Genomic DNA, 24988 nt, shown 5'->3' with positions numbered 1-24988 from the left:
AAACATGGCATAAGCCCTTAGCTCTACTTACAAGTAGATAACCATCACATGATTTCTCACGTTAGACGCGGCACATAAATCAGATTTCTATTCCACATGTGACGCCACAATTTACGTATTCCATATTCAACACAGTATAGAGATGGAACCCTGTAATTCGGTCACACGACTCCATGACGATACTGTCAGCTGTAACAGATAGCTATCCAAACTGACAGTTACAATCAGTTGTTATTCAATGTTGTCAAAAACATACTTTACAGATAACATAGACTACGACGTGTCAGAGTGCAAAACAATCTTCCTTCGAGTGACAAACATCATGATGTAAGGAGTGATCAAAAAGTTTCCGTTCGAAGGCCTCACAGTCCAGAATCGCTATGCCTATTAGGCGAAATCACCGTGAGCGTTGTAATACTCGTCTCACCGATGCACTAGGTTGAAGATAACCGTTTGGTAAAAAACCGTGTCTTGCTGCGTAAAGAAGTCCTTAACCTCCTACTGCTCATCCTCGTCCGACAGGAATCGTCTACACTCCAAGGCCAATTTCAAGGTACCGAAGGCGTGATAGTCGCATGGAGATAGACCTAGTTATAGGGTGGGTGCCCGAGTGCCTCCCACTTCAGTTGGCGTAACAGATGAATCGAATCGAGACCAGGCTGTAACTTGGCGCACCATCTCACAACGGTGGTTTGCGACAGAAAAAATGCCCCATCCACTTTCTTCATTCTCCAATGGATGTCTAGCAGTGTTTGTTCTTAGGCAGCCAAGAAAAGAATAACAGCACATTGGTCCTGTTTGCACGCATTTGGCAATAACGTCGCCATAGTTAAAGTTTTCGTATTTACGGTACGTTAGTCGGAAAAATACGAATGCCACCTTGCCTACAAGTCAGTTCTTATATACCAGCCTCGGGATCGCGCTGTGTGGCACATACGTTGCAGCAACGCCCTCAAACGGAAACTTTTGGTCTCCTCTTATACACTCCTGGAAATTGAAATAAGAACACCATGAATTCATTGTCCCAGGAAGGGGAAACTTTATTGACACATTCCTGGGGTCAGATACATCACATGATCACACTGACAGAACCACAGGCACATAGACACAGGCAACAGAGCATGCACAATGTCGGCACTAGTACAGTGTATATCCACCTTTCGCAGCAATGCAGGCTGCTATTCTCCCATGGAGACGATCGTAGAGATGCTGGATGTAGTCCTGTGGAACGGCTTGCAATGCCATTTCCACCTGGCGCCTCAGTTGGACCAGCGTTCGTGCTGGACGTGCAGACCGCGTGAGACGACGCTTCATCCAGTCCCAAACATGCTCAATGGGGGACAGATCCGGAGATCTTGCTGGCCAGGGTAGTTGACTTACACCTTCTAGAGCACGTTGGGTGGCACGGGATACATGCGGACGTGCATTGTCCTGTTGGAACAGCAAGTTCCCTTGCCGGTCTAGGAATGGTAGAACGATGGGTTCGATGACGGCTTGGATGTACCGTGCACTATTCAGTGTCCCCTCGACGATCACCAGTGGTGTACGGCCAGTGTAGGAGATCGCTCCCCACACCATGATGCCGGGTGTTGGCCCTGTGTGCCTCGGTCGTATGCAGTCCTGATTGTGGCGCTCACCTGCACGGCGCCAAACACGCATACGACCATCATTGGCACCAAGGCAGAAGCGACTCTCATCGCTGAAGACGACACGTCTCCATTCGTTCCTCCATTCACGCCTGTTGCGACACCACTGGAGGCGGGCTGCACGATGTTGGGGCGTGAGCGGAAGACGGCCTAACGGTGTGCGGGACCGTAGCCCAGCTTCATGGAAACGGTTGCGAATGGTCCACGCCGATACCCCAGGAGCAACAGTGTCCCTAATTTGCTGGGAAGTGGCGGTGCGGTCCCCTACGGCACTGCGTAGGATCCTACGGTCTTGGCGTGCATCCGTGCGTCGCTGCGGTCCGGTCCCAGGTCGACGGGCACGTGCACCTTCCGCCGACCACTGGCGACAACATCGATGTACTGTGGAGACCTCACGCCCCACGTGTTGAGCAATTCGGCGGTACGTCCACCCGGCCTCCCGCATGCCCACTATACGCCCTCGCTCAAAGTCCGTCAACTGCAAATACGGTTCACGTCCACGCTGTCGCGGCATGCTACCAGTGTTAAAGACTGCGATGGAGCTCCGTATGCTACGGCAAACTGGCTGACACTGACGGCGGCGGTGCACAAATGCTGCGCAGCTAGCGCCATTCGACGGCCAACACCGCGGTTCCTGGTGTGTCCGCTGTGCCGTGCGTGTGATCATTGCTTGTACAGCCCTCTCGCAGTGTCCGGAGCAAGTATGGTGTGTCTGACACACCGGTGTCAATGTGTTCTTTTTTCCATTTCCAGGAGTGTACATGGCACGCATTAGTAAAACTGACAAACTACAGGATTCCTGATCAGCAGTGGAACAAAAATTGTTCTATGAACATGAGTCCATAAATGCACCGTTGTCACGGGAGATGGCGCTGAGGAATGGCAGTTCCTTTCACCACGTGCCGTGTGGTCGTTGTATGTTGCCGGTTGTGTGATTGACGCAGCGTACTACAAGCATGATTTTCATCTCGGGAACAGGCCGAGATGGTGTATATCAGATTTGGAGGACTGGGTTCAACGGAATATTGAGACGAACCCTAGTACAAGCTCCAGGCAAGTGGCCCGACAGTGTGGTGTAAGCCGAAGTACGATTGTGTGTATCCTGCACGATTACTGCTGCTATCCCTATAACCTGCAACACACGAGATACATGTGGTCAGTGGAACTGTCATTCATTGGCGCCATCTACCGTGGCAACGACGCATTTTCAGACACGTGTCCATAGGACCTTTCTTCCTCCATTTCCAGTGAAGAATCCGTCCCCACAGTCCGCAGGTTTTATTAATGTTCAAGCTGCATACTGTTTTGCATTCTGACATGTCGAAGTAGATAGTCGGAGATGCTATTTGTAATATCTGCCTGCATTACAGTGCTGCATATGGACTGTGTAAAATGTGGTCTCATATGTAGAGTAGTAATTTGATTTATGTACCGCCTAATGTGATAAATCATTTTTTCCATCCCCCACGCGGATCCTCTACGACCTGATTCCTTTCCCCCATCTGCTCCTATTCCTCGAACATATCCACATACTCTACACCTCCCGCCGCCTTGATCCCCCTCATCCCCTGATTGCTCCTCTCCAATCCCCGCCCTCTGCTGCGCCTTCACGTGTCCCCCCTACCCTCCATCTCTACACTCTTCATCTCCTTTCCCAAGGTGGCTTCTGTCAACTCCCCCTTCCGAATGATGCCCTCTCTCCTTCCTATCAACTCTGATCCTCACCTCCCACTCCTTTCCTCTGTCATTTCGCCAGGCTCCCTCTCCCTCCCCCCCTTTCCATCCTGTTTTATCCCCACCTACCCTTTCTCTGCCTCTCTTCTCTCCCCTGAGTCCTTTCTGCTCTGCCTTTCCCACTCCTTCTCGTGTCTGCCCAGCCCCCTCTTTTCTATGTCCCCTCCCTCCATCGGCTCCCCCCTTTCTCTTTTCCTCCCTCGCCCCTTTTCGCCGTCGTAGGTCCGGGTCCTCCCCCCCCCCCCAACTGCCTCCGTGTCACCTGTATAGTGCTGTTATAAGTGAGCGTTCAGAGTTGTGCGTCCCCTGTCACTGTTGCGAACAGTGGGTTGTCTTTTTTATCTCGTATGAACAGAAACCAGACTGTCGCCGTGTTTTTTTTAATTTTGCCTGTCTACTTCTACATCCGTGTCGTCACCGCAGTGTTTTTATATTTTAAATTCCACACCTTACCGCCATTTTACAGTTTTTTGCAATGTCACCGTTTTATAGAGAATAATAATGAGAATAGAAACAAACAAGAAAAACAGTGTGTTTTTATTATTTGTTACTATTCTCATTATGTTTTTTAACTTTTCTGTAGGCTGTAGAGCAGCATATTACGCTGCTGCCAGCCCCCCCCCCCCCCCCCCCCCCCGTCTAGGGGTGCGGGGGAAACTGAAATCGAATAAAGAAAAAAAACATTTTTTTATCCCCCATCTGCCGCCGTATCGCCTATACAGTGCTATTTTAAGTGAGTGTTCAATGTTGTGCATCCCCTGTCAGTGTTGCGAACAGCCACTATATTGTCGCTAGTTGTGTTTTTTTATCTTGTGCGAACAGAAACCAGACTGCTGCCGTGTTTTTTAAATTGTGCCTGTCTATTTACTATATGATTGAATCAGCATCGCCGACCATTTTGTTTTTATATTTTCTTCTTATCTTTTCCTCCATGTTTCAGTTTTTCACAGTCACCGTTTTATAGCCTTGTTTTGTTTGTTTTTCATATCTCCTGATTCTGTTTTTTAGCTCTTCTGTCGGCTGCAGAGCGCCTTATTGTGCTGCTGCCAGCTCGCCTCCCCCTCTTGGGGGAATCGAAATCCAATAAAGAAAAAAAAATCATTTGATGGTTATCTGCTTCTAAGTAGAGGTGTCTGCCATGACATATTTGTAACACGATTGTTATAACGTCTTGTAGTGTTTACAAGTTGCGTACTTTTGTTAGTTCTCCGTTGGTATGTGTTATGTTAGGTGCATGTAAGTGACAAAAACGCCGAAATAGTCCGATAGCACAGTTAATAAAAAAACATTACAGCCTACTACGGACCACGATTTCCGTTACAGCATGTGTATTAAGTCGGACAATATTTGATATTGAAGTCAGTGGCGCCACATATCCACTCATTCGCAGTCATCTCGTAAATGACTCTTTTGAAGACACACGTTTACTGGGACATTTTTGCTTCTACTATCATGTGTTTTTACCTTACCACACATCTTGGTTATTGTAATCTTTAGGGGAGGGAAAACTGTGAAGACGACTAATGCTCCTTCCAGAGCTATGGTCCTGGATAGCTAGCACGTTTCCTGTTAACTTGTAGCTTCTTCTGGTTATGATTTTCCGTAAATTTATTTTCTCAGCTTTTCATTGTGATCTCTCTTCAATTCGTACTTATCTACATTACCATCCGCATCGATGGTTAAAACCATTTCTGTCTCGACCAGCTCTCAAGAGCTTGGGTCCATCCATTCTGATTCTCATATTTTATTTACGCATTCGCGTTAGACATCTTCAGTTTTTATCTGATACCTTCATTTCTCTACCTACCGAGCACGGTGCATCCAGCAACGCCTCTAAGAAATCTCATTTCTATGTTCTTTTCACTACTAAAGAGTGGATTAAACGAAGTTCATGTGCCTAACAAATCAAAAATCTTAAATGCGTTCTCTCTTACTTGGAGGCTAGAAGTAAGAAGTACATAGTGATCTTCATAGATTTCAAAGAGGCTTAGGATTCAATTGAACGAACAACTCATCCAGAAATCGTAAAAGCTCATAGATAAAGAAAGAAGGCCTATTACAGAACACACTCTTACTGTCACCACCGCCAAAGTTCTATAATGCTTTTGAAATCAGGACGGGAGCCGATCAAGAAGATGGCCCTTCGATTATTCAACGAGCGCTCGAGAAAGTCATTTGATATGGAGAAAAGAGATGAATTACAAAGGTGTTTAAACTAGCGTCGGCTTGTCGTCAGAAACATCAGTTTCATAGTTGAAAGCCTAGCATTTCCATATGACATTGCAATTTTTTTCTGGGCTACCAAAAACAGCTGCAGAACAAATCAATGAATTGAATACACAAATAGCAAAGACAGGACTACTAGCCTCCTTTGACAAAACTGAATTTGTTACAAACGTCAGGTCAGCACAAAGAGTACTAAACGTAGAAGAAATACATCCTAGAAAGAAGCCTTTACATCACGGATCAGGAAAACGGGAACGGCATTCAACTAATCAGCAATATCTCCAAGAAAACGTGCGGAGACTATATAACACGACGTGGCATGCACTCGACTAATGTCTGAAGTAGTGCTGGAGGGAATTGACACCATGAATCCTGCAGGACTGCCCATAATCAGCAAGAGTACGAAGGGGTGGAGTTGTCTTCTGAACAGCACGTTGCAAGGCATCCAAATATGATCAATAATGTTCATGTCTGCGGAGTCTGGTGGCCAGCGGAAGTGTTTATCCTCATAAGGGTGTTCCTGGAGCCATTATGTAGCAATTCTGGACGTGTGGGGTGTCGCATTGTCCTGCTGGAATTGCCCAAATCCGTCGAAATGCACAATGGACATGAATGGATGCAGGCGATCAGACAGGATATTTACGTACGTGCCACCTGTCAGAGTCGTATCTAGACGTTTCAGGGATCCCATATCACTCCACCTGCACACGCCCCACACTATTATAGAGTCTCAACCAGCTTCAACAGCCCCCTGGTGGGTCCATGGATTCATGAAATTGTCTGCATACCCGTACACATCCATCCGCTCTAGGCAATTTGAAACGAGACTCGTCCGACTAGGCAACATATTTCCAGTCATCAACAGCCCAACGTCGGTACTGACGGGCTCAGGCGAGGCGTAAGGCTTTGTGTCGTGCAGTCATCAAGAGTACACGAGTGGGCCTTCAGCTCCGAAAGCCCATGTCGATGATGTTTCATTGAATGGTTAGCACGCTGACACTTGTTGATGGCCCAGCACTGAAATCTGTAGCAATTTGCAGAAGTGTTCCACTTTAGTCACGTTGAACTATTCTCTTCCGTCGTTGGTCTCGTTCTTGCAGGATCTTTTTCCGGCCGCAGCGATGTCGGAGATGTGATATTTTACTGGATTCATGATATCGGCACACTCATGAAGTGATCGTATGGGATAGTCCCCACTTCATCGTTACCTCAGAGAAGCTGTGTCCCATCGCTCGTGCGCCGACTATAATACCAAGTGCAAACTCACTTAAATCTTGATAACGAGGCATTGTAGCAGCAGTAACCGAGCTAAAAACTGCACCAGACATTTGTTGTCTCATATAGGCGTTGCAGACCGTCTGCTCTGACTGAGAAATTATTAATAAGAGAAAGACATTTAAGCAAAATAGTAATTCTGAAGAAGACAACCATGACCCCTAGACACAGGTAGTAAAGATTACATACACTACTCATACAGTCCCGGCGGAGGTTCGAGTCCTCCCGTGAGCATGGGTGTGTGTGTTTGTCCTTAGGATAGTTTAGGTTAAGTAGTGTGTAAGCTTAGGGACTGATGACCTTAGCAGTTAGGTCCCATGAGATTTCACACACATTTGAACACTCATACAAGAAGGATTGTTTCCTGTAAGCTTGAACAATCGGATTTTGTAATACTTTTTCAGCAGGAAACCAATGAGGATTCGACCACATAGGTAAAAATAGGGCCTGCAAGCAGTGAGGCTAACGCTGGAGTATATTCAGAAAAGAATTTCGCTCAATTCAAAATCAGTATGGTTTCCAAGAAAATCAAAGTTAAAAGTTTTCAGAACGTGAACTAAGGCGAGGAAGGAACAACACCGAAAACGAATCTGGGAATACCAGGCTAAAGTTAATGATCCATTCTCCTCATTCATCATACAAGCTATTTTTACGGTTTTTTTGAAAAACTAATAAAGCGATCAATGTAAATCCTTTTGGACGTTATTTTACTGATTCTTGGACAACATTTCCTTTTTTTATTAGAAATTCAGTCGCTATCAAGCGCCACATCCGAGGGGTTAAAGTTTGTATGTCTATTGCTAGGTGTACCAAGACGGAAGTCCTGCATCTGCAAATATTAGCCGCTCCCGGTGCCCGCGCGGTTCTAGGCGCTTCAATCTGGAACCGCGCGACCGCTACGTCGCAGGCTCGAATCCTGTCTAGGGCATGGCTAGGTGTAATGTCCTTAGGTTAATTAGGTTTAAGTAGTTCTAAGTTCTAGGGAACTGATGACATCAGATGTTAAGTCCCATAGTGCTCAGAGCCATTTGAACCATTCGCAAATATTATCTGAAATCAAAAAACAAACCATTTTCTTAATCTGTAGGATATTTTGCTCGGACTAATACCACAGTTCCCTGAAATTTGGAAAAATAATAAAATTGCAGACGTTTGAAACAGGAATTTAGTTTCGTCGCGTGGTTTTGGTCACATTTTTGAAACAACTAATGAATAAATTAAAACAAAAAAGTTTGCCCGTTACTCCTTGCGGACATTGCCGAGGAGTAATTCAGCCTAATTTTAGAAAGATACTTTTATTGGTGTCTCCTCCGTCCATTCCGTAAGCTTGAAATACAGTGCATATCATGCTGACGGTACGGACTGCGGGCACACTAATAAAAACATCTTCCTGAAATTTGGCTCAATTACTCCTCGGATGTGTCTGCAGGGAGTAGTAGGGTAGTTATTATTTAAAATTTATTCACTAGTTACAGCAAAAAGTGGCTAAAGTATACGACTAACTTACAGCCTATTTTCAAACATCCGTCATTTTATTTTATTTTTTATTTGAAAACTGTGCTGTTAGTCTATGCATCCTATAGATTAAGAAAATTGTTTGGTTTTTGATTTAAGAAATAACTTGTAAACTGCAGGACTTCCGTTATGGTCACACCACATTTTGGACAAGTCAACTTTCACACCTCGGATGGGAAGCGTAATTACGGTTGAATTTTTTTAAAAAGTCAGAAAATATTGTCCAAAAATCAATAGATAATGTGCAAAAAGATTTACATTGATTGCTTTATTAGTTTTTCCAGAAAATCGTAAAACTCGTTTACTTTGTAGGCTGGGGAGAATGGACCCTAAAACACTAGACGTGAGGGAAAGGGTCAGCACACTTGAAATATCGTGGTCTGCTGGTGGGCAAATCGTAAACAAGAAGATCATAGGAGTTATTGCTGTAAAACAGAAAGTCGGTATTTCATTACCCCGTACTGTTATTTTATCTCTTATCATTCCTCGTTATATTTCTAAGAACGAGACACAAAATCCTCAATCATTGGAATAGTTCAGCAAACCTCCGTACACGTTAAAAAAGATTAAGAACTTTCTGGCCGCAGGAAAGTAAGCTGTGCGTTATGAAGGCAGTTTCATTAAACAGGCGCCGAAAAGCGGATTCATTTCAGTCAATAATGCCTGCCATTTCTTCGGCTTACGACTTCTGAGTTCACTGGTCGCAAATTCGCGCTGCAGAGCTGTTATAAGAGTTCTAATAAGACTTAAGGTTCTAATAATATGGGACCCCCTGTGAACGTGTGTCATTTTGCGATGGAAAGTGAAAAAACTAATTTCATGCTGCAGAAATGTTTTGCTAAAAAGAATTCAGTTTTCTCTCCCGGTTTTTGAAAACAAAGCTAGGAAAGCGCTAAAAACGAGAAAATAGGACTTTGCGAACTGAAAACACTCCGGGAGAGGTTTACTCTTTGTGGAACAACTTCAAAAAATAGTCACAGTATTTTGCTGCTATAAAAACTATTTTTGGTAAACACTAATCAACAGCCCGCATCTCGTGGTCGTGCGGTAGCGTTCTCGCTTCCCACGCCCGGGTTCCCGGGTTCGATTCCCGGCGAGGTCAGGGATTTTCTCTGCCTCGTGATGGCTGGGTGTTGTGTGCTGTCCTTAGGTTAGTTAGGTTTAAGTAGTTCTAAGTTCTAGGGGACTTATGACCACAGCAGTTGAGTCCCATAGTGCTCAGAGCCATTTGAACCACTAATCAGCAATAGAAAATAAAATTCCGTTCAGTACACGGGTTGGGCCATGAGACAGTTGTCGCTAGCAGTCTTTAGACTTTGTTTTAGCATAGTGGTAGTCAGTAATGAACTTGACTAGTGCTTAGTATGCTTACGTCAGTTGACATTGTCAGTTTGTGGTAATGTTGTTTGTTGTTTCCTGTGAAACAGTGTATAGAAAATTAACTACAGAATGGTGTGTATATGTTTTGTATACGTATATTACCATAATTATAGTAATGTTTGTGATATGTTCGTTGTACGTTTTCCTAACATCAAGCCTCCAACTTGACAAGGTTACATTTATGATTTGAAGAGAACGGGTCTGTAATAGAGCTTCCACGCTCAGATAGACTGAAGTCTGTTACTGCAGATGAGAATTTTAATGTCGTCGTGCAATGTTCTGTACAGTCACCAACTAAATCGGAAAGGAAAGCGTCCAAGGAGTATGGAATAGGAAGAATAAGCCTACGAAGGATTCAGAAAAAGTTGAAATTGAGACCGTGTAGGGCTACTTTACTTCTGTCCTCAATCAAGATGATCCGGACAGTCGCATGTAATTCCAAGAGCTCTATACGATCTAACAAAATCACGATCCAAAGTTTTCCAATAACTTCCTCTAGAACGACGAAGCAACTTTTAAGCTAAGTGGCAGACTGATCAGACACAACTGTGTCTACCGGGATTCTACGAACTCTCCTGGCATCAGTGTATGGGTAAGGAGTTTCTGCGGTGGCCAATCATATCTTTTTTTTTTAACTATACTGTCAGTGTTATAAATAACCTACATATTCTTCTAGAAGTATTATTGAAAATGAAAAAATTCCACTTGTTGAAAATCCGGTAAGGAAAAGCTGTTCTGGCAAGAAGATGGAGCAGCCCCGCATTATGAAATTATTGTGTGCGATTTCCTAAGTGAAACTCATGAATTGATTGGCAGACAGGGTATTACTGAATGGCATCCACGACCCCCAGATATCACACCTATGGATTTTTCAGTCTGGGGCACACAATAAAACTGTGTTCATTCCGTCAACATTCGGTATATTCAGCATTTGAAGGAACGAGTCCTATTTGAATCAGAAAACCCATAATCCCGGAAGATATGCGACGTAATTTGTAAACCAGCGTTGAAAAGGTGTGATCTGAAACCACTTTGAGCATATTTTGTAAGTTGATGGAGCTCTGAGTGTATTATGCTAGCCGCGTGGTTAGAGGCGCCATGTCACGGATTTCGCGGCCCCTCCCGCCGGAGGTTTGAGTCCTCCCTCGGGCAGGGGTGGGTGTGTTGTTCTTAGCATAAGTTAGTTTAAGATAGTTCAAGTAGTGTGTAAGTTATGGGACCGATGATCTAAGCAGTTTGGTCCCTTGGAACATACGTTTGAACATTTCTGCATTGTGCTGATAATAAATTTGTAATTTCATTTGTTTAGTATTATTGCACCAAACGAATTTTTGACAACTGACTCATGGGCCACCCTGTAGAAGGGAATTGTGGGACCAGAAAGAGATGGTGTCCAATAATTATCGTTCTGGTCTTGATCTAAGACTGATTTGATCCACCTCTCCAAGCTGGTTAATTTCTTCATAGCCGCATGACTATTGCTCTTACATCCATTTGAATCAGTCTACTGTGGTGAAACCATGATCTCCCTCAACAACTTTACCCCGTTCCCCCACTCTTCCGTCCATTGCCAAAGTGGATACTGCTTCACGCCTCTGATTTTCCCCCTTGAAACTGTTCCTTCTTTTCGTCATTTCTAAAAGTTTTTTCTTTCCGATTTGATTGAGGAACTCTCCATTAGTTATCGACCTATCCCCTTAATCTTCAGCTTCTTTTATAGAACCACATTTCAGAAATTTCTATTCTCTTTTTTCTGTGCTGTTTAACGTTCACGTTTCAGTTGCATGTGAAGGTACATTACAGACAAATACTTTCATAAGAGAACAGAAAAAACAGTCTTGGTTGCACAACATAGGTGTATTTTATCTTCACATATGACGCGTTTCGCTTGTTCTAGGCGTCATGAGACAAACTCCGGGGAAACTACCACCTGGTATATGTATAAATTGCTATTACAGGCAATAATAAATGAATAAATTAAAAATAACAAGAGGAAGACATACAGCGATAGTACTATGGACCACAGGGCCGCATTTGTGTTTCAGGGGGTGGTGAGGGGTATGAATTTCAACTCATAAAATATTGAAATGATAATTTAATCAAAACCCTTAGCTGCCGACAGGTGTTGTTGATATACGTCCATGGGGACAGCTGAAAATGTGTGCCCCGACCGGAACTCGAACCCAGGATCTCCTGCTTACATGGCAGACCTTCTATCCATCTGAGCCACGGATTGCACAGAGGGTAGTGCGACTGCACGAACTTATCCCTTGCACGCCTCCAGCGAGACCCACGTTCCCAACTGTCCAAAACCTAAATTCGTAGTAGACCGGAACGGAAGAAAATCAAAGCATTTGAGATGTGGTGTTACAGACAAATATTGAAACTTAGGTGGTCTGCGCAGAGTCAGAGAGGAAAGGAATATGTCAATAACACTGACAAGGAGAAGGGACATGATGATAGGACATCTGGTAAGATATGAGGGAATGACTTCCATGGTACTAGAGGGAGCTGTAGAAGGTAAAAACTGTAGAGGAAGACAGAGGCTGGAATACATCCAGCAAATAATTGAGGACGTAGGATGGAATTGCTACTCTGAGATGAAGACGTTGGGACACGAGAGGAATTCGTGGCCGGCTGCATCAAATCAATCAAAACAATACATAAAAATGTTTCTCTGTTTGTCTCTTTTAACGTCTTAACTGCAGCTGAGCTGTTCACATCACTGCAGGCTATTTGAGTCAGCTGGCTGGCCAGTGTTGTCCAAGCTAAATGCGCCGGTGAAGCAGTTATCCCGAATTATCGCTGAGTCGATACGTGCGTAACACACAGCATAGAACGTATCCTTATTATCATACGCGAGACAGCTCGGCTGCCGCTCCACGTGGAACGAAATCCGATGAGACTACAGCAAACACTCCAGGAATACAGTAGCGCAATGTTTAGACCAGCTTTATTCTTACGATGAATGCAGTATAGTGTTAGTTTCTCATTTCCTAATCTACTTCATTCAGCATTACCTGATTTAATTCGACTACATCCAGTAATGTTGATATTTATCTTACAATCTCTTTTTAAGACACTACTCATTCCTTTCAAATGACCTTCGAAAGAGTTTTGCTGTGGCTCACGGAATTACAAAGTCACCAGTGATCAAAAAAAAAAAAGTTCAAATGGCTCTGAGCACTATGGGGCTTAACTTCTGAGGTCATCAGTCCCCTAGAACTTAGAACTGCTTAAACCTAACTAACCTAAGGACATCACACACATCCGTGCCCGAGGCAGGATTCGAACCTGCGACCGTAGCAGTCGCGCGGTTCCAGACTGTATCGCCTATAACCGCTCGGCCACCCCGGCCGGCCACCAGTGATCCTCAAAGATATTAGAATGAATTATCACTCAGTAGCGGAGATTTGAAACTTCCTCGCAGATTAAATCTGCGTGCCGAACCGCCACCTGAAGCCGGAACCTTTGTCTTCAGTGAGCACTTGTGTTATCGACTCAGGACAGCTCAGTCGGTAGAGAATTTATCCCCGAAAATCAAAGGTTCTGGAGTTGAGTTATGCTCCCGCATACAGTTTTAATATACCCGGAAGTTTCAGTCAACAAACGTATCATTTCTTCTCCCTGAACGCTAATTCGTTTTCCCAACTACACCGTGGTTTCCATTATTGCTTGTTCAATGTGCAAACTGAGCAACATGGGAGCTATGCTACAACCCTCCTTCAATCCTTAGTCAACTACCTCGCTTTCCATGACACGAGTCTACTTACCGCGAGTCGTGGTTGCAGCGTAGAGGACTTTATTAGGTGCTCTCTGTCCGCCCTAGCGTTGCCCGCATCACATCAAAAGATGAAGTTTGCAGAACTAAAGTTGTGCAAGCTCTAAGCCGATAAGCAATTCCGCATTCGGAACCGGTGAATAGCACGCCTTTCGGAACATCTGAACCAAGCTGCTTCCGTTACCACAGCATATAATGTGAAACAATCACGTTTCGGTTTCACGGTATTCTAGTCATATAATAAGGCCGTTCGTAAATATTGTTGACTGCTTACTTGTCATCAAGCTCCGACTCAACTGCATCCAGGCTGAGATGGAAGTGGTTCAGTACTATTTTCTTGTCTGCGCTTACGCCATCTATGGTGAAGAACATACTTATACTAGTAAAATATTTTATTAACAATGAACAATGTCTCAAAAATACACCACAATAAAACCAATAAAAATTACACATCTATGAACTACTAAATTTTGTATGAATAAATTATCCAAATTACTTTAATAAAAGTCAACTGATGATTTACATAGCTAGCTTCAGAAAGGAAACTAAGAATATGAAAACTGTTTCACACACGGTTATATCATACAGTTCACTGAAATGTACTTTGTATGACTAGTAAATAGCTGTCAAACTGAATGTAAGTTGCCTGATCTAATCACTGGCTAACTGTGTGATAACACTGCAGTGTATGTATAGTGTAACTGTATGATTATGGACCTGAACTATTCTTGCACTTACCTCGGTACAGCAAAGTGGAGCACAGGAAGTAGCGGCGCAGCAAAAGCTAAATTAGCCTAGTAAGCTGAACATGACATTCAAAAGCTTGTGTACCGCCTGGTGCAATGCGGACACAAGCAACATAAAATTTTTGCATGGGAAATATTTTGGATGCTAATATTCTACAAATGATTTTTCTAAAACAATTTTATAGCAAAGAATTACTTTGTAGCTTGACTTTCAAGGTCGTGAACAATATTGACTTTATACAAAAATGACTATTTTTTAAACAGATTATTTATTCAAAATTTTTCCTTCACACAAAAGATTAACCTACCCAAAATGATATCTGTGGGAGGAGAACTAACTTCCCTAGCTGTGAGCAATTCATGTGGTATGTTTCAGCCAAATTTCGGCACTACAGTTAATTTTACAACAGAGTGCTAACTATGCGTAAGTGTGCAAAGCTGCAGGTTTACCTTGACCCAGAATTCTTCACAAAACTCTTTTCAGGATCCATAAATAACCCCATCATCATCTTATTCAATCATTTCCATCAAATCTGTATTCAGTACTAAGCTGCTTAATTCCAGACAGAAATTCCTTAACCGTTCAGTTCCACGTCTGCTTCCCACCACACCTCGACTAATAATAATGCTGTGTGAGGGCCTATCGGCAGAGATGTAACGACGCAACCAGACATCGCGGATCAATATAGCTTACTATATATATATATATATATATATATATATATATATATATATATATATATATATATATACAAAATCAAAAAGTACACAATTACAAACAGTCTTTGAAAGATAATTAAAAACAAGGGTCGGCCCACGTTAGTGGGCCAAAATTAAAATACAAAATATTTTAGGTACCACGCAGTTGCTACGAAACTGGTAATCGCCCTACGACGTTTCTCGTTACACCAGTTGACTGCGTCAACGGCTTAAGGCCCAAAATAAGTGCCTTTCACGGTGAAGTCAACTGTTATTCAAAGTTTTAAGTAGCTGTAGTACAAATGTTCAACAAAGAATTACTGGTCAAGACTAATCAAAAATTATTCTTAGAAACTGCACAAACGGCTAAAGGCCCAATGATAAGCGTCTACCATTTCAGTTTCAGATAATAAAATGTTGCATACAATTTTCGTTAAGGATTATGTTTCCTCGGTCGTAAGACCACTTTACTGGTAACACCGAGCAAACTTAAATGCACGGAATTACACTGCAAGGAATCTTAATAGCATTTACAACAAAAAACAGGGGTAACAGAATTAATAGATCAGGGCTATATAATAGCTATACAATTAATGAAGGTGCTCCAGGATTTATTTTTAAACACAGAGAACTTTAAAGAGTAACGACCGAACAAAATTCAGGTTAAACTTATACTTTAAGTCCACTTCCAGGCAGTGTCACTTAGATTTACTGAAACGGGTTTCAGAAAAAGTCAGTTGAATTAAATCATCTGAAATTAACACATAAAACATGTAAGCAAGCGAAACCCTTAATTTGAGGGTCATTTGAAAATAAACTGTGAGCTGCTGTATTTGTGGGCAGCCATTAGTTAATAAAGCTGAAACACCATCTAGAGATCACTGCCATGTAATTGGCAAATTCTATGCTGTTGCACACAATTCATGTAACTTGAACTACCAATTCCGATGACACATATTCATTTTCACTCACAATATAAGTGAGTATGATGCTCACTTCCCTGTTGAGCACTTACTCTTGTTGGCCTGTGTAATTATTGGGTTAGTGTCTTGCCTGAAAGCATAGAGTAATAAATTTCGTTTTGAAAGAGAATTATCAAGAGGATTATGCTGCAGTTCCTGGACTCACTGAGATTCATGCAGGCACCACAACAGAAACTTGAAACCATGTGTTAGCAGGGTTTACATATCACTCGAGCTGCACTTTCTGGTAATGCTAAGCTTCAGCTCATAAGAAAAAAAAGGGACCTTCCTATATGAATATCTGAGTTCAAGGGAGACACTCAACTAAACCACATTGCGCAAAATACGCACATTTTCCAGCAATCTTACAGCCAGCACGATAGCAGATGCAAAATATGGACATGTGATGAGTGTTCGGTAGAAGTTTAATGTATCTCATCTAGGGGGCTACGCAAAACTCTTCATGGACACATAAGTATGCTTGGTTGCAGGCATTTTAAGAAATTCTCGAATGTATGACTGAAAACATATACAGTTCACCCTGCATTATATTACACTGTACCGGGGCTTTCATGGAACATAATGCTCAAAGGCACAGAAGTCAACATAAGGTTCTTAACCGATTTCAACGTACTGCCGTTCTTCGGGAGGAGAATTCACAGAGAACTTTGCCAATCTGTTCACAGGCTGAGAAAGCCTGTGAATGGGTGAAACGTTAACAGAACATGTGTTGGTTCAAATAATATCGTATGATATAATCATATAATGATAGGCAGATTAATTGTGATGATGGAATGGCAACCCTGCTACACTAACACTCGTCACTTGAGTGGTAGAGGGAGAGAGGATGGGTGTATGAATATGTTGTATATATAGTGAAAATACATGTGTGCATATGGAATAATATGACCTATTTATCAATACCAGGTGTGTGTGTGTGTGTGTGTGTGTGTGTGTGTGTGTGTGTGTGTGTGTGTGCAATCATGCATGCATGATTGAAATGCATGCTATGTATGCAGCTGACTTGTTTTCACTCCATCTGTGCATTAATTGCATTGTATTATATGTGCGTGAAATGTGTAGAATGTACTGTTTAATTAATTTTTATTTCTTTCCCTGCTGCTAATCATCAAAATCAGTATTGCTGGTTTTTAGAGGCCATTTTTTTTTTTGCATTTCCCACATTATACAATACCTTAACAGTGCAACAGCTGTATCATAAAAAGAAACTGTAAAGTCTCTCTCTAAATAATTACAACTGCATTAAAGAAAAAGAAAGGTTGACAACTGCAATATTTCAACAACTGTAAAGATTCAGTGGAAGCTTTAAAAAACTCTCAATAGAAGAACATATTACTCCAAACATATTATATATTTTATCTAAAAATTTGTTACCAAAGAAAATGTTCTGTATTGTATATAAACAATATTATACATTAGGTTGTGTAAGTTCACATCATTTTTGTTTTCATGTTGGTATTCCAGTTGCCAGCGGGTTTATTTATCGAGTATCTTTTTTATTTGTGGGTCTATGTTGGTAGTTGAATTTACATGTTTTCATTTTGTGATTATTCATACATTCTTAACAGTGGTGAAGAAACCACCTAAAAAAGAGAATGTGCACTTCCTAATACGATGACGATTGTGTACACACACAGGTACACGAAGGCATTCCAGAGGCCAAGTAATTAACTGCCGAGAGATATCTAACGTCTCGCTTCAGTAAGTTATAAGCCAAGAAGTTGGCTGCTTTGACAATTAATGAGTTGACAAATCACGGTTTGTATTGGTGGTGGTGGTGGTGGTAGGTATACAGCACTGAACAAAGACGTCATCAGCGGTCAGACGCAACTAAAAGAGTGCATGTGTGGTTACAAGTTGTTAGAAGCAGGCAACAAAATGTAGATTAAAATCTGAAATCCACAGCCATCCTGGGAATCTCTCACTCACACTGACACACAAAACAACAAAAGACGGCTGCCTCAAGGCAGTGTAGTGTAATACATATACTATAACCATATAAATGGAACAGCATATGAGTGGTTTAAGTCATATCTACAGAACAGGAAGCAAAAAGTCTCTTTATATGTTTCAAGTGATTCAAAGGAGTTTACCACTTCATCTAACTGGGGTAAAATTACATAAGGTGTTCCACAAGGTTCGATAATGGGTCCCCTCCTGTTCTTGATACATGTGAATGACCTCGCTTCTTATGTGAAACAAGATGCTGAACTGACACTGTTTGCTGATGATACAAGCATTATTATTAATCCAGTAAAAGAAATTACGATAGAAAATGATAAAAATAAGGTCTTTGGAAAAGTTATTAATTGGTTTTCTGCGAATGGGCTTGCTCTGAACTTTGAAAAAACACAGTACATCCAATTTTCTGCTGCAAAAAGTATAATTCCTTCAATAAACATAACACATCAAAAGACGTCAGTAGCCAGGGTAGAGCATACTAAGTTTTTGGGTGTACATAGAGATGAGAATCTTAATTGGAATATTCATATTTTGGATCTCCTAAAGTGACTGCGTTCAGCAACTTTTGCAATCAGAATAATTGCCAATTTTGAAGCTGTAGAAATTAGTAAGCTAACATACTTTGCATACTTCCACTCTCTGATGTCATACTGAATAATATTCTGGGGCAACTCAACATTTAGGCAAAAGGTATTCACTGCTCAAAAGAAAGTAGCTAGAATAATGTGTGGGGTTCATAGTCGCACATCTTGCAAGCATCTGTTTAAAAGGTTAGGAATTCTTACAACTGCTTCACAGTACATTTACACAGTAATGAATTTTTTTCTCAACAACATGGACCAGTTTAAAATCAAGAGCGACATTCATGATTACAATACCAGAAAAAAGAAAGACCTACAATGTCCTTTACCTAAACTATCTTTGGCGCAGGAAGGGGTAAAATATGCTGCTATAAAACTTTTTGATAAATTACCGCCGACCGTGTGACCGCTACGGTCGCAGGTTCGAATCTTGCCTCGGGCATGGATGTGTGTGTTGTCCTTAGGTTAGTTAGGTTTAAGTAGTTCTAAGTTCTAGGGGACTGAAGACCTCAGAAGTTAAGTCCCGTAGTGCTCAGAGCCATTTTTTTTTATAAATTACCAGACAAAATAAAATGTCAGACAGACAGCAGTAATAGTTTCAAAAACAAATTGAAATCATACCTCCATGACAACTCCTTCTATACCATAGATGAATTCTTGAATATGAGAGATATAATATATGCATTTTGTGCCATTTAAGGGGATGGGATAGATAATAGAAATATTTAGGTATAATACTATAATGTAAAAAAAAATAAAAAATAAACTTGTTTCCTGTGCCCATTTCTTGTGCATTTGACACGTTCCACATCATAACGATTTTTCCGTGCTATTGATCAATGGAACACATAATTAACTAACATCTAAAGTGATGGAACAAGAAACTGTGCCTACACGATCAAGTATTTTCCAGTTGATCACATAGCAAATAACTCTAGAAATACAGTAAAACATTCTAGGACACTATTAAAGAAATCAGACATCACACAGAATCTTAAAACACGAACCACATTCGATTCGTCGTCATCTAAAATAGAGGGCAGGTCAACTGGTACATGGGTTGCAATCCTCATGGCTTGGTATGAAAAGTATTCAGTTACAATATGGTGTGTAGAAACCTGTGCACCACAGGCACTACACGCCGGTTGGTCTTACGGACGAAGGAGGAATTTGAGCGTCAGAGGACAGTTTCCTATCCGGAGGAGCGTTAAAATATATGTTCCTGCCGCAGTGGCCTCAGCTTGTTTGCCAATCCTAAACACTCTTCCTCCCAATGACCTATGATGTTTTGTCTCAATATCGAGGTAGCTGCATGAACAGGGGCAGAACTTTCAGAAACTGTAACTTCCAAACAGTCATCTTTATCTACTGCATCTGCTGCTTCATCACCCTGAATACCCCCGAGCGCTGGTACCCAGTACTGTTATTATTCTTCCCTGTGGATTAAAGTATGGGTATTTTCAGCTGCTCAAACTTACTAATCCATAGTCCATGTAGTCTATAATGCAGGTCGGTCATGATAGTTTGAAAGGGTACAGTACCGCCGGACATTGAAAATAGGTACAACATACTTCATTATTTTTGTCAGAACAACACATTTTTTTTGTAAAATAACTCAATTTCAATTAATACAGCGAAGCCGGATACCAGTGTGGGAAAGAATGACAATTTATTTATTTAATTTATCATATGTGCACTCCCACAAAATAAATCCCTACATCCAGTTTGGTGAGATCTTTTGAAATGAATGAATGTATGGTCGTCTGCTAACCACAGATAGTGAATGTGAATATATGATCATCTTTGAGTCGATCCTTTGGCCACCTTTGGTGGGACCAAAGACATGAAATTTACCAGAGCTTTGAGCGCCTGAAATGTGGCTGACCAATAAGGTAGCAAGGTGCTTCTCCCACTTCGACAGAGGTGCGAGAGAACCTGAATACGGCCATGTTTCAGCTCTCTGCCGCTGGATCCTGTGCTGTTAACACCTGTTTTAGTTGCGCTCCGTAATGACGAAAGAGTGGAGTCATGGTATGCATGTGGAATATTTAAGAGTACTTTGAAATAATAATTTCTCTATTTCAGGAACTTTTGTGGGGAGAATTAAAGGTCAGGCAGGTAATATTAATGGGATTGTAGTAATCTTCGGAAGTGACCAACGGTCACAAAGAAACCACGTGTAGCAATAAGTTGAAATACTTCCGTGTGCTTAAGTTAAGCTGAATTACTTGCGTGTGTACAATAAGTTCAAATATTTACGAAATAGCGTGTGTACCATAAGTTGAAATATTTAAGAAATGGCGTGTGCAGGACTTGAAATAAGAGACGAGTACTTCCACGTGGTGAGCACTGTGTGAGTCTCAATCTGTGTATGAGACAAAGGATAAAGAGAAGTACTCGTCCATGGTATCAGTTGAGGACTCGCGTGTGTGATGAATACATTAATATTACTTTGCGTGTGACGCTAGATTCAAACTCTGAGAGAGATGCAAGGTGAGTCGGCCGTCTATCCAGCAACGCCACATGGCTTGCATTGCACAGGAAGACGTGCATATATCTCCAGAGTTAATAGTAGGAAAGTAGAATTACAAAGTGGGGCAGTGTCGTGTGAAACTGGGATAAACATTAACTGAAGTGGGAAAGCTGAAAGTGATAATGTTGTGACTATTCACTGTCTTGTATTTCATATTGTAGTGTGATGTATGTCATGTAATTTGGGTATGTGTGGTTTGCATGGGAGTGTAGCGAGGTAGTTTCAAAAGATTAGTGGGTTATGCTTGTTCCTTCTGTACCGCTCGGTCTGGAGGAAAGTTTCGTGATGATGATTGTGAGAGTCGAAGGGTGAGAAATAATAAAAGATCCACCATCCTATCCAGAAAGTGCACTGTAGCGTTAAAATAATTACGACCCCATAATATAGAGATTCACCAATGTAAAGTCATGCCCACTGGGCGGAATTTCTCATGTGTTATTGTTGTACGTTATAAAATTTGTGTGTTTAGGTTAGAGAATTTATCGGAATAAATAAGAGAGTGAAAAGATAAAGATTGGTGGACTTTTCCATTGAATTGCATGTTGTCATAATGTCCCGAATTTATAATGTGTGCGCCATTCATATTCAGTGCGGTGGCCACGTGAAGACAAAAAGAAAATGTGGTACTGCCAGTGCGTAGTGTACAGTCAGAGTTCTGTAAATCACTGATAGTCAGATATGCGTTTCCGTTGCGTAGTAATCATATAGGAGGATAACTTGTAACTTAAGTGAGAGTACTAGAGCTAATATTACTCGATAACTAAGAATGAATCCACTCGCTTGGCAGACCACTCCTCTTGCAGGCCTGACTGCTTGATGCCACAGTATGAGCAAGGCATGTGGGTGCCTCTCATAATTTCGACCCTGCCAGGATATTTTTTGCAGGATATTTTTGACAGGATATTTTTTGCTGTTAGGGTTTGCTGTTAAGATATTTTTTATTTTTTGATGGAATATATTGCGATAGCGCTAAGAAGTAAAAATCTTTTTGTTTGGTTGCAAATTCTTTCTGGATTGGTGAGGATTTTTTATTTTTTTTATGTAATTAATTGCTATATCGTCCTAGGCTGGAAGATCGTGGTATAATTTTTTTTTTGCGTAATGTCCGTAGTAACTAGGTCGCAGTCGAAAAGTGTAGCCACCATGGAGATTAGCGATTCTGGGGTGAACGTAGCAGTGCAGCAGGAAGTAGCTGTTGACCATCTGTTAATGAGCGGGGATGGCAAACACGTGGAAGGGGCTGAATTGTTCAGTGGACCGCTGCAAGGTGATCCTTTGAGCGGCGGGCTTTGTTCACAATCGGGGGCTTTTCCCGACGATGGGGACTAGGTCAGGTATGCAGTGAAAGTGCAGCTACCCTTAGCGAAGAGACGGTTTCTCAGGCGAACGAGGTGAGCACACCGAAAGTAGCAAATGACAGTGTGCTACTGCAGTTTTTACAGAGGATGGATAGGGATAATAAGGAAAGATTCGAAGCGATGAATAGAGACAATAAGGAGAGAGATAGGGAGAATAAAGAGAGAGATATGGAGGCTACATCTACATCTACATTTATACTCCGCAAGCCACCCAACGGTGTGTGGCGGAGGGCACTTTACGTGCCACTGTCATTATCTCCCTTTCCTGTTCCAGTCGCGTATGGTTCGCGGGAAGAACGACTGTCTGAAAGCCTCTGTGCGCGCTCTAATCTCTCTAATTTTACATTCGTGATCTCCTCGGGAGGTATAAGTAGGGGGAAGCAATATATTCGATACCTCATCCAGAAACACACCCTCTCGAAACCTGGCGAGCAAGCTACACCGCGATGCAGAGCGCCTCTCTTGCAGGGTCTGCCACTTGAGTTTGTTAAACATCTCCGTAACGCTATCACGGTTACCAAATAACCCTGTGACGAAACGCGCTGCTCTTCTTTGGATCTTCTCTATCTCCTCCGTCAACCCAATCTGGTACGGATCCCACACTGATGAGCAGTACTCAAGTATAGGTCGAACGAGTGTTTTGTAAGCCACCTCCTTTGTTGATGGACTACATTTTCTAAGGACTCTCCCAATGAATCTCAACCTGGTACCCGCCTTACCAACAATTAATTTTATATGATCATTCCACTTCAAATCGTTCCGCACGCATACTCCCAGATATTTTACAGAAGTAACTGCTACCAGTGTTTGTTCCGCTATCATATAATCATACAATAAAGGATCCTTCTTTCTATGTATTCGCAATACATTACATTTGTCTATGTTAAGGGTCAGTTGCCACTCCCTGCACCAAGTGCCTATCCGCTGCAGATCTTCCTGCATTTCGCTACAATTTTCTAATGCTGCAACTTCTCTGTATACTACAGCATCATCCGCGAAAAGCCGCATGGAACTTCCGACACTATCTACTAGGTCATTTATATAAATTGTGAAAAGCAATGGTCCCATAACACTCCCCTGTGGCACGCCAGAGGTTACTTTAACGTCTGTAGATGTCTCTCCATTGAGAACAACATGCTGTGTTCTGTTTGCTAAAAACTCTTCAATCCAGCCACACAGCTGGTCTGATATTCCGTAGGCTCTTACTTTGTTTATCAGGCGACAGTGCGGAACTGTATCGAACGCCTTCCGGAAGTCAAGGAAAATGGCATCTACCTGGGAGCCTGTATCTAATATTTTCTGGGTCTCATGAACAAATAAAGCGAGTTGGGTTTCACACGATCGCTGTTTCCGGAATCCATGTTGATTCCTACATAGTAGATTCTGAGTTTCCAAAAACGACATGATACTCGAGCAAAAGACATGTTCTAAAATTCTACAACAGATCGACGTCAGAGAGATAGGTCTATAGTTTTGCGCATCTGCTCGACGACCCTTCTTGAAGACTGGGACTACCTGTGCACTTTTCCAATCATTTGGAACCTTCTGTTCCTCTAGAGACTTGCGGTACACGGCTGTTAGAAGGGGGGCAAGTTCTTTCGCGTACTCTGTGTAGAATCGAATTGGTATCCCGTCAGGTCCAGTGGACTTTCCTCTGTTGAGTGATTCCAGTTGCTTTTCTATTCCTTGGACACTTATTTCAATGTCAGCCATTTTTTCGTTGGTGCGAGGATTTAGAGAAGGAACTGCAGTGCGGTCTTCCTCTGTGAAACAGCTTTGGAAAAAGGTGTTTAGTATTTCAGTTTTACGCTTGTCATCCTCTGCTTCAATGCCATCATCATCCCGGAGTGTCTGGACATGATGTTTCGAGCCACTTACTGATTTAACGTAAGACCAGAACTTCCTAGGATTTTCTGTCAAGTCGGTACCTAGTATTTTACTTTCGAATTCACTGAACGCTTCACGCATAGCCCTCCTTACGCTAACTTTGGCATCGTTTAGCTTCTGTTTGTCTGAGAGGTTTTGGCTGCGTTTAAACTTGGAGTGAAGCTCTCTTTGCTTTCGCAGTAGTTTCCTAACTTTGTTGTTGTACCACGGTGGGTTTTTCCCGTCCCTCACAGTTTTGCTCGGCACGTACCTGTCTAAAACGCATTTTACGATTGCCTTGAACTTTTTCCATAAACACTCAACATTGTCAGTGTCGGAACAGAAATTTTCGTTTTGATCTGTTAGGTAGTCTGAAATCTGCCTTCTATTACTCTTGCTAAACAGATAAACCTTCCTCCCTTTTTTTATATTCCTATTAACTTCCATATTCAGGGATGCTGCAACGGCCTTATGATCACTGATTCCCTGTTCTGCACTTACAGAGTCGAAAAGTTCGGGTCTGTTTGTTATCAGTAGGTCCAAGATGTTATCTCCACGAGTCGGTTCTCTGTTTAATTGCTCGAGGTAATTTTCGGATAGTGCACTCAGTATAATGTCACTCGATGCTCTGTCCCTACCACCCGTCCTAAACATCTGAGTGTCCCAGTCTATATCTGGTAAATTGAAATCTCCACCTAAGACC

Source organism: Schistocerca cancellata, chromosome 7 (genome assembly GCF_023864275.1).
Source record: "Schistocerca cancellata isolate TAMUIC-IGC-003103 chromosome 7, iqSchCanc2.1, whole genome shotgun sequence".
Taxonomy (NCBI): Eukaryota; Metazoa; Arthropoda; class Insecta; order Orthoptera; family Acrididae; genus Schistocerca; species Schistocerca cancellata.
This window is presented reverse-complemented; position numbering follows the sequence as displayed.